Source organism: Lagopus leucura, unplaced genomic scaffold (genome assembly GCF_019238085.1).
Source record: "Lagopus leucura isolate 7727_CA_CO unplaced genomic scaffold, USGS_WTPT01 Super-Scaffold_100001, whole genome shotgun sequence".
Lineage (NCBI taxonomy): Eukaryota > Metazoa > Chordata > Aves > Galliformes > Phasianidae > Lagopus > Lagopus leucura.
This window is the reverse complement of record NW_024962262.1, coordinates 98,331,172-98,340,948: the sequence shown is the minus strand read 5'-3', so window position 1 is coordinate 98,340,948 and position 9,777 is coordinate 98,331,172.

Below are 9,777 nucleotides of genomic sequence, written 5' to 3'. Positions count from 1 at the left end.
TATGAAGCATTAAACTAATGGCATTTGAGACCATTTTTCTCCCGTAAACCATTACGACGTCCCTGGAATGGTTGGTGGAGGGCTGCCATCCAGGGCTGCATCCCTCTCTGCCGCACGGTGCCTGCTGTGGGACTCGAGGTGCCATCTCTCATGCTGCTCCTGCTGTAACAGGCCCCAAGAAAGCTGTTTTGATCTCCAGATGAGTTGTTTGGCATGACCATAATGACAAATATGCGAACGGGGGGTTAACCATGAATTGCAAAGTACCCATTGATTCCCCAAGGTGGAGAGGAATATATCTTCCTTCACACCCTTTTGATGTATAGTTAATTACACGAATCTGGAACTGTTTCCATGTGCAAACACAGTGAAAATTGACTTTCTAAGCCATCCCTGGTCCCTCTGCATATGTTGCTTGCTCTATCCCAATACCGCGCTCCGTCTGTACACGCACAAATATAATCAGTGCTGCATTAGACTCTTTTTTGATAATCGAGCTTTATAAAGTGTTGGAGGAATAGAACGGAATGTAGCATCCTTCAGGCCTGACACAGCTTTTTAAAAAGAAAAAAAAAAGAAACTTATTTCATATTGGTTGTTCTTTCTCTTGCCTGAATAAAAGCTTTAGCACAGCTTGAAAGGGTTGCATGTGCTGAAATGTAGCCCAAGGATATGTGTTATTATCCATCCCCTCTTGACCAGCAGGGTCTCGGCTCTCTCTCCCTTTCAGCCTTTTGTTTGAACAGATGGGATTGGGGAACACAGGGAAAGAAAGGCAGTCTGTTCTCATTAACTCTCCCAGTACACAAACACAAACCTGAGCACAGGGGACCTATGGAACAGGACTGCTTCCACTCCATACACATCCACCGAGACCATATGTACCCGCACACAAAGGCAGGAGGAAGACCCACATCAAGCCAGCTATGAGGCATTTACTAAGGATGACTCCTAACTAACTAATTAAAAAAAATTTTTTTTCAAAAGCCCTCACAGGTCATTTCGTTTTCATTCAGCTGTGCAATTTAAAAAATAACCTTCAACTGATGTGTTGTTGAGGCTGTTTTAAAAGAAGGCTTGTCATCAAATCAGCCTAAAACCTGAGTGGAAGTGTTTGCTGCAGCCAGATCTGACGTGAGTTCTGTGAAGAGGTTTCAGGCTGAAACTGCAGGACCAGGGGTGAGGTTCCTTAGCTCAGCCTCTGGAAAGGCCTTAGGCAGCTGCTTCTAGAAAAGATGCCCAAATCCTGCAGTTCACAGAATCATAGAATGGCTTGGGTTGGAAAGGACCCCAAGGATCATCAAGTTCCAACACCCTTGCCACAGGCAGGGGCACCAACCATCAGTTCTGGTACTAGACCAGGTTGCGTTGGCCCCAGTGGGTTAACCCGTTCCTCTTCTTTGAAAATATCTGCTCAAATAACATGCAGCCAGGGAATGCTGTAACCCCAGAGGGCAGAGTGTTTCTGTTTACATAGACAGAGCTCTTGGGAATACCGTTTAAACAAACACCCAACATTCTTCTGACTTTTTTTTCTCACTTTAGAGAAGACTGAGTAACCCCAAGGTGGAGGTGACCACACATCAACCTCATGACAAGCCCAAGGCCACTTGTGTTGTCTTGGCCTGTGAAAATGGAGAGGTGGGTTGCTCCGCACACCACCACACATCACACAACCAACAGAAGCCGGGGCACACAAGGATATCTACTGCTGGCACGTGGCAACTTACCCAGCTGTCATCCTGCTGCCAGGCACCAGCTCAGACAGTTCTTAAATGATAACACTGGGTTCCCACCTGAGGACAGCAAGCCCCTCCAGACACAGAGCTCCTCCTACTTCTCTTCATCACAATCTCCATTGCCTCTCTGAGTTGAATCTTGCCACCTTCCTCTCCAGGTCTGCTCCTGGCTCCATTTGTGCTCTCCTGCCCTTCCCACCACTAATGGGGTCATAACTGAAGGGAAATGTGTCAGGCTTCTGCAGCTGCCTCACAAAAAGTCCCCAGATCAGAAGCACGGCAGGATCCTGGCTGCTCTGAAACAGCACCAGCTGAAATGAGGGTGTTCGGGAACCAATTTCCCAAATAGGCTCCTCAGATAAAGCCCCCATTTGATCTTCCTGTTCAATTGCATTTCCCCATGAGCCTCGTCATGCCCTAACAAATGCCATGTCTTTATTTAGCTCTCAGGTAGAGAGGTGGCTGAAGTTGAAGAGCAGCTTTCCTCCAGGTGCAGCGAGATGCTGTAAGCAGGCTCTTCCCTCAGGTCTGCAGGACAACACCCATGCCTTACGTCCAGCACTATGGCCATGCTCAGCACCAACAATCCCTGCAGCATCCCTTAGTGTGGTTCAGAAGCCTGGGGGGTGGCTGCTGGAGCCCAGCCCCCCAGCTAGGCAAAAGATGAGCTGGCTGAGCCTCAAATTTTGCCCATGAGCACATCTGCAGGACACCAGGAAAAAAACAAAAACAAAAACATTGCTCTTAAAAACCCCCCAGCTGGCAAACCATTGAACATAGGCCCCAGAGCTTTCAAAAGCAAAATGCCTGAATTCTAGGTTAGGCAAAAATGACAGGGCTCTGAAGCATTTGCTTTCTAGCAATGCTTTCAGCCAGAACACTGCAACATGCTTGCAAGGGAGGGAAATTTAAAAACCCCAGCAGCCCAGAAAATTTAACAGGCAGGAGGTGACCAAGGGTTAGCTGAAGTACATGAATATTGAGCTTCCTTAGATTTTCTCTGTCTTTTCAGCAGAGAAGTTTCACATGTAATGAAAACGCTTTGCAGCAAAATGAATTTCAGATCAATAAAAATAAGCAGCTCGGGCTGTGAGCCATCCTGCTCCAGGTACATTATGTCCCAGAAGGACTGATCAAACTTCTCATTGTGGGCATATCCAAGATGTGCCAAAGCTGTAAGAAGAGCTTGATAAGTGCGGAGAGATCCTACTCTTGGTGCCTATCCCTTTTTCCTGTGCAGCTGCTACCAGCTAAGTTTGGAAACAGCACACTGAAAAAAACAGCACTTAGGTCTAATAAAGTTCTCTCAGAATTGCACAAAATGCTTTGCTCTGTCACGTACAAGAGTCTCTTTCAGACCATCTGTGCCTCAGCGCAGGACACTGCTGCGCTGCCCGTGCTTGCAGTGCTGTAGGAGGGATGGGTCTGTGCCAGGCTGTGTCCCTGTGCCACCAAGCCACCTCTGCTTGAGCTCCATCCCTTGATGTCAGGGTGGGCAGCTGCCAGCAGCTGGATGTGCCTTATTGTACTCCTCCAGCTCCAGAGGGATGTAAAAAAAACTTGAAAGCGTCAACTCAGGTGGTGATGAGCCTGGAGCACCTAACATATGAGATTACAGAAGATGGGCTTGTGCTCTGGTGAAGCATGACTGTTAGGCAGTATAGCAGCAACTGACACCTCACAGAACCACAGAATCACAGTGTGGGTGAGTTGGCAGGACCTTCTGGGTCCACCTGGCCTGGTCCTTGTTCAAGCAGGGACACTCAGAGCAGGGTGCCCAGTCTCGTGTCCAGGTCCAGCTTGTGTCCAGCTTTTGGAGATTTTCAGGAAAAAGAATTCCATTCATTACAATGAGAGCCCCAAAGATGATGGAGCTTAAGTCCTACACATCCCTTGTCGTTCACAGGCTGGGGAGATGATGTAGAGAGGCTGGAGGGAGAGTTCAGTTGACAGCCCCTAAAAAGCAGGTGGAGCCAACTGGGAACTACAACTGCTGCAGGCAGAGAGCAGCTCCCTCTCTCCTAATTTTCTCTGGGATCGGTAGCCAGAGGTCTCATTTCAAGTCAAGGTCAAGTGTTTTCACTGAGCTTCAGAAATTGTGCTAATTCCTTTGTGTGGCAGAGGCCACCACAGAAACATCTGGCTGAGCAGGGATGATTGTAAACCACCCCTGCAAGCCAGCGTGGAATCACAATCCTTCCAATTCATCTGCAATGTCTGAACTTGGATCACAGCTATTACAAAAGGGTCAGAAAAAGCAAGTAAAACCCCGTATTTTAATCAGCTATGAAAATTACACAAGCCCAAAAGTCAGAACTTCATATGAACTCTGAAGAAGTTCTGAGATGGATGGAGATCTGAATCTCTAGGTTGTCTGATCCAAGCGCTCCTGCAGTGGGGGAGGACAAGCTGGCTCTGAACTGATGAACTAAAAGAGGGAAGATTTAGATTAGATATCAGGGAGAAAATTTTTCACTGAGAAAGTGGTGAGGCACTGGCATGGGCTGCCCAGAGAAGCTGTGGATACCCCTGTAGGTGGTCAAGAAAATGCTGGATGGGGGCCCTGAGCAGCCTTATCTGGTGAATGGCAGCCCTGCCTGTGGTGGGGGGTTGGCCCTGGAAGATCTCTAAGATTCCTTCTAGCCCAAGCCATTCAGTGATTCTGTGAATCTATGATCTGCAGCTCACCATGAAATGGAGGCTCAGCAGCGGCAGCGCAGGCGGAAGGAGCCACAGCCTCACCATACAGCCTGGGCTTTTTCCCAGAGGGACTGCAGGGCTTGTGCAATCAGGCTCAGCTGGTAATCAGGCAAAGTCCAAACTTGCATAAAGACAAATTATCCCTTAGTCCTTCCAACACAGGGGAAATGATATTGATAGGGGAGAAGAGGATGCTGCTGCCAGCAGCACATAGAGGCATCCTTCCACCTCGCCTGCCGCTCGCCCCATTGTCATTCAAATAGACGCTGCCAAGCTCCTCGAGGGACTCTGCAAATCCAGAACGCCTCGCTCAGCCTCACGGCAGCAAGGGGCGGCACCGGCGACCCTTTGGGGGCAGAGAGACCACCTGCGCCGCCGGCACTCGGGGAGAGCTGCCTACGGACACCGCTGCTCGCTCGGTTGTGCGAGTTCACCCCAAGCTTCTGCTACCTCTACTGCCCTATCTATAATCAATCAATCAACCAACCAATCAATCAATAAAAATAACGGCGTGAGGTTACGGCTGGGAGAAGCGGGCTGTGCCGAGCCCACAACACTCCGCTGCGCGCCCGGTCTCCTGGCCGCTTCCTTCTCCACACAGAGCAAAGCGGCGCGCCTGAGGCGCGGTGCTGTGGCGCCCCCTTGCGGCGTGCGGGAGATGCGCTGTTCCCGCGGTGCCCGGCAGGGGGGAACCCGCGGCCGCGGGAAGCCGTTGGTCGTTACAGGTCTCATCGCGTCCCTTTGTTCGGCGGCGATTTCGGAAGGAAAAGTATGAGGTTGTAGTGGGGTCTGTGCGAGCGATGCTGGCGCCGGGGTCCTGGGCAACCTCTAAAGTGGCGGGGCAGTGCCACTGATACACGTGTACCTGTTAATGAGTGGACGCGTGCTCATCAGCAGCGCCCAGCCACCACGGTTGCTAATGGAAAAGAGCAGCACCTTGCTATAGTATGCAGGTTGCTCTGAAAGCAATGCCTCCAGTTAATTTCCATGGAAACTACAACAGATACAAAAAGCACAACACTGTTTGTACTGTTTGATAAAGCAAATTCTCAGCTACAAAACACTATTTTTCAATACAGCTACTACCATTAGCTGTGCATTCTCACCAGCACGATTGAGAGCCTCCATGCCACACTTGTCAAAATCTGCACCAGTGGAGGTGCCTCACTACCACTGTCACCACTGCTGAAATGCACCACCACCACCTCGCTGTGTTCACATCCTCTCTTTGGTCTCCAGAAATGTTCAGCAAGTATCAGTGAATGTCAAGGGGTGCCATTTTTCCCACATGGAGGAATTCAGTTCCACACCTTTGCTTCATATGCACTTCCATGTCAGATGTCATTCTATCAGACTGCCCCTCTGCTGCCACCTGTTGCACAGCAACAACATGTAATAGAATATTGGTGGGAAGGTTCAACTTCTGCCATACTACCAACATCTGCCTCTGACATCATGAGCCAACATAATAAAATAGGAGGCACTACTTTCAGAGCAGCCCTCGTAATTGCACCATATCATTTGACAAGTTTTGCCTGACCATATCTTCAAGGACCTTCAGGAGATGGGCTCTTATCCAGGAAAAACTGTGACCCATATGTTTAACTCAGCATAAGGGCATACCTGGCAGGATGCACAGCAAAGCACAGGTCTCAGTGGTTTTGCATGGTTCAGGCTAATGCTGCAGAGAAGGCTGACATCCTACAACACACCAGCAGCAGGGAGGTGGATGAAGTGCTGCTTCCTAACTTATGCTAATAAATTCTCCACCTGTGTCCAGTAATTTACAGGCCAAGAAAAAAGCCAACCTACTGTCAAGGGGAGCTATAGATAGCAGCTAGTCAGAGTTCACCAAGGTTCAGTTAAGCAAAATCTTTCTGGTCCTGAGGGCTGTGGGTGAGCTGCACACTCCTGCTCCTTATGTTCAGGCAGCACTCACCTGAAATGCAGTGTGAATTCAGGAAGGAACATTTGGATGGAAATAAAAATGTCACAATTAAAAATGTCAAAAGAAAAATGTTGACTGTTTTATCTGAGCTATGTCATCAAATTAAAATATAACTGGAGAATTATCTACCTTACAGTGCCTGTGTTTTCTACCACTGGAGTGTTTTGGCTGGCTGTTTCTCAATTAACACTTCAATTAATGTCATTGAGGTCTGCTGAGACAATACTTCGTTAGCATTTGCCTTGTTGGCATATGCAGGTTCACACTGTTGGGGTAAACAATCCTGTTCAGCCACACTTCTGTGCATGTTCACAACATGCTGAAGTCAAGGGGATTTATTTAAGTAGTAAGTGCTTGGGGCCTTCAGCAGATCTGATTCATAATGAACACGTAACGGAATCAAGCCTTGTCCTGATTCATTTAGCTGCCCAAATCTTGGCTTTGTGAGTCTAATCCAGATAAATAGTAATTAGAACTAGAATTAGTATCTGATCATTCTGACGTAGGGAGCAGCAAAAACATTAAAAAGTTTTGCATGTTCACAAGTCCAAACTTAAACATCTAATTGCTGGCTTAATCTCCCACAACCTGCTACCTGCAAATGAGAGTAATCTAGAATAGCTGCAGCCTGAGACCGGGCATGTGTTTGTTCATACACAGATGTTACCTCAGGCTACACAGTAATATAAGTGTCCAGAAAACGTCACCACATGGCAGGGTGGGTGTTAGTATCTTTGTTGGGACATCCTAGGTAGCATGAGGAACAGGAAGGGTCCTTAATCCTTCTTGGAATCCTTTTCCCTGTGCTAAATTGAACTGGGAAAGAAAAAAATAAAGGAAAAAAAAAAAAAAGAAAAAGAAAAGGCACACAAAGATTTTGACAAGGAGGAATAGGGATTAGTTATATTTACTGATTTTAGGTTCCCTTTGTTTGCTGCTCCTGGCTGGTAAGAACAGTGAGCTAACTTCTGTGCTAGATTGCTGCAGATCCCCTTTTCACATCTGACATTTGCTGAGCTGTGCTAACTATCAGTGATTCCAGATCGAGTTACTTCCACCCCCCCCAGCCCTGCATACCCACACCTGCTAATCTGGGCAGCTTTTTAGGGCTTAGCTGCAGCCTTCGTTGTGCAGGGGCTGCACGCAGCTGTGATGTGCAGCTCCAAGAGGAGGTGGATGAGTGAAGCCTGCAGTACTGCCTGACATGGCACACGTGTGGGGAGGTGGGATAGGCTCCAGACACACCACAGCTTGTAATGCCACTGCTGCTCACCTAAGAGCTGTCACATTCCCCAAGGTCACCTGTTTCTCTTCATATCCTCAGGGGTCTCCAGCTTTCTCTAGCCCTCAGCAATGAGAGCAATATCATGGTTCACCCTGCACGTCACGCCATAAGGATTCTGAGTGTAGGCCTCAGGCTGGCATCTGATGGTCTCCTCTCTGCCGCAGCTCCATTTGGAGAGAGCAAGGTGCTGCATGTGGCGTGTTCAAACTCATCTTTGAGAAACTTAAGAGAGTAAGGGTCCAAACCTTGTGCAGGTCCTCTGCACTGGTTTTAAGATCCTTCTTACTAGCAGTGCCAACTAAAATGCACCTGAAGAAGTGCAATCCACTTGCCTGGAGGCAACCTGTCATCCATGAGGATGTAGCAACTCACACTTTCCCTGCACCATCAGAAAAAGCTACACACCATCCAGAGCTTACAGGAGAAGCAAGAAACCACCTCTCCTGCCAATCCATTTACCCCAGTCCCTTTCCTTACCCTAGACTGCTCTGCCATGCTCCCAACTGGTGATCTCCAGGTCTCATCTGAAGCAGGTGGGAGGTCCTTGGCACAGGGTGATGGAAACAGGAGAAGAGCTTGTGCGGCATGTGCAATGACACCCCTAGGGCAGAGCTGACCTCTGCAAGCTGGCACACCCCGAGTCCCATAAATATGACCAAAACCTGCAACCCCTCACGAAAGCCATGGCCCAGGTTGCAACTCTGGGCCCTCAGATCCTGGCTGGGCTTCTGCACCCACAGTCCACTGACAGCAGCAAGAGAAGGAACTCCACAGGAGTATTCAGGTGATGTGACAGAAAGGACATTTCCATTCTCTCTTTCCCTTCTCCTGCAAGAAAATGAGAAGTTGTAGCAAAAAAAAAAAAAAAAAAAACAAACACCCAAAAAAAGTCTTTGGTGAAGCATGTCCCCATTGTATCAATACAGTCTGAGCTTTGAAGAGGTTTGCCAAACCTCAGGAAATTGCTGTAGGAAAGGAAGGTGGTCTAAAAGTCACATAGAGTTAATCTTCAGTTTCTCCCTACTATCACAGGGCAGATGAACAGAGTGGTGAGCATAGTCCTGGAGCCATGGCCACCAGGATCTCATTGCCTTCTGACAAGTAGCTGGGGGTCCCAGATGACATCTAAAGAACATCACTGTAGCCGCTGGCTTCCTACCTGCACCAAAACTATGAAATTCAGATGAGGTAGCACTTCAGCAACACAGGCCAGCAGCTCTTCAACCATGGGTGACAGCTTCTAAGAAAGGGGTTGAAAAGACTCAAAAGAAGATATGAAATGTTTCCTCCTTCTGCAAAGCTGCTAGCTGCCCTTAAATAATGGTGGCAGCTAATTTTTAGTAAGGTAGAAATGACACCAATTTTCAGTGATCCCTAATAAGTAAGGCAAGGTCTCCATCTTTTTACTAACTTCTACTATATCATCATACCATTTGTGATTTTCAGGTCTTTCCTTGGCTCTTGACTACAGGGTTCATGCTGTTACTGAAGAACTTCAAGCTTCCGTTTTTAAACAGGGAAGCTTTCTTCTCTTTTGTGGATGCAAATAAAAGCTTGAAAACAGGCACTCTGAAGCTGCCAGGCCAGAAGAAATTATCACAGGCAAGACACTTCTCAGGTCTCTGACTCGGTAGGCTGACTTAATGATCTGAGGAACACCTGAGTCATTAGCTCTGAATGCTTGGGAATGCTGTGTAACTGTACCCCATCTACACACTGATATCTCGAGTGAGTTAGCTGTCAGTAGGGATTATTCACATGGAAGAATTTGAATTTAAAAACTGTCTAACTGTTCTTTTTCTTAAAAAAAAAAAAAGGTTGCATGTGTTTTAGCCCAGAGCTCTTAGTGCAAAAAGGACTGCCTGTGATACAGTGATACTTTCTGGAAAGCTATTCCCTAGAAATGTGCACGCCTGAAAGGTGCCAGCAGGCTCTCTAGAGAGATTCAGGGAGATTCAAGTGCAGCTAGAGAGAAGTGAAAACAGAGCAGAAATTTAAGAGCAGCAAAACGTTTCTGTCCCCTTGAGAAAATCAGGAGAGTGCTAAGCTTGTCCAGCTCATCATTCGAAAGGAATGAGGTTCCTGGTAGCACACTGTGGTCACTT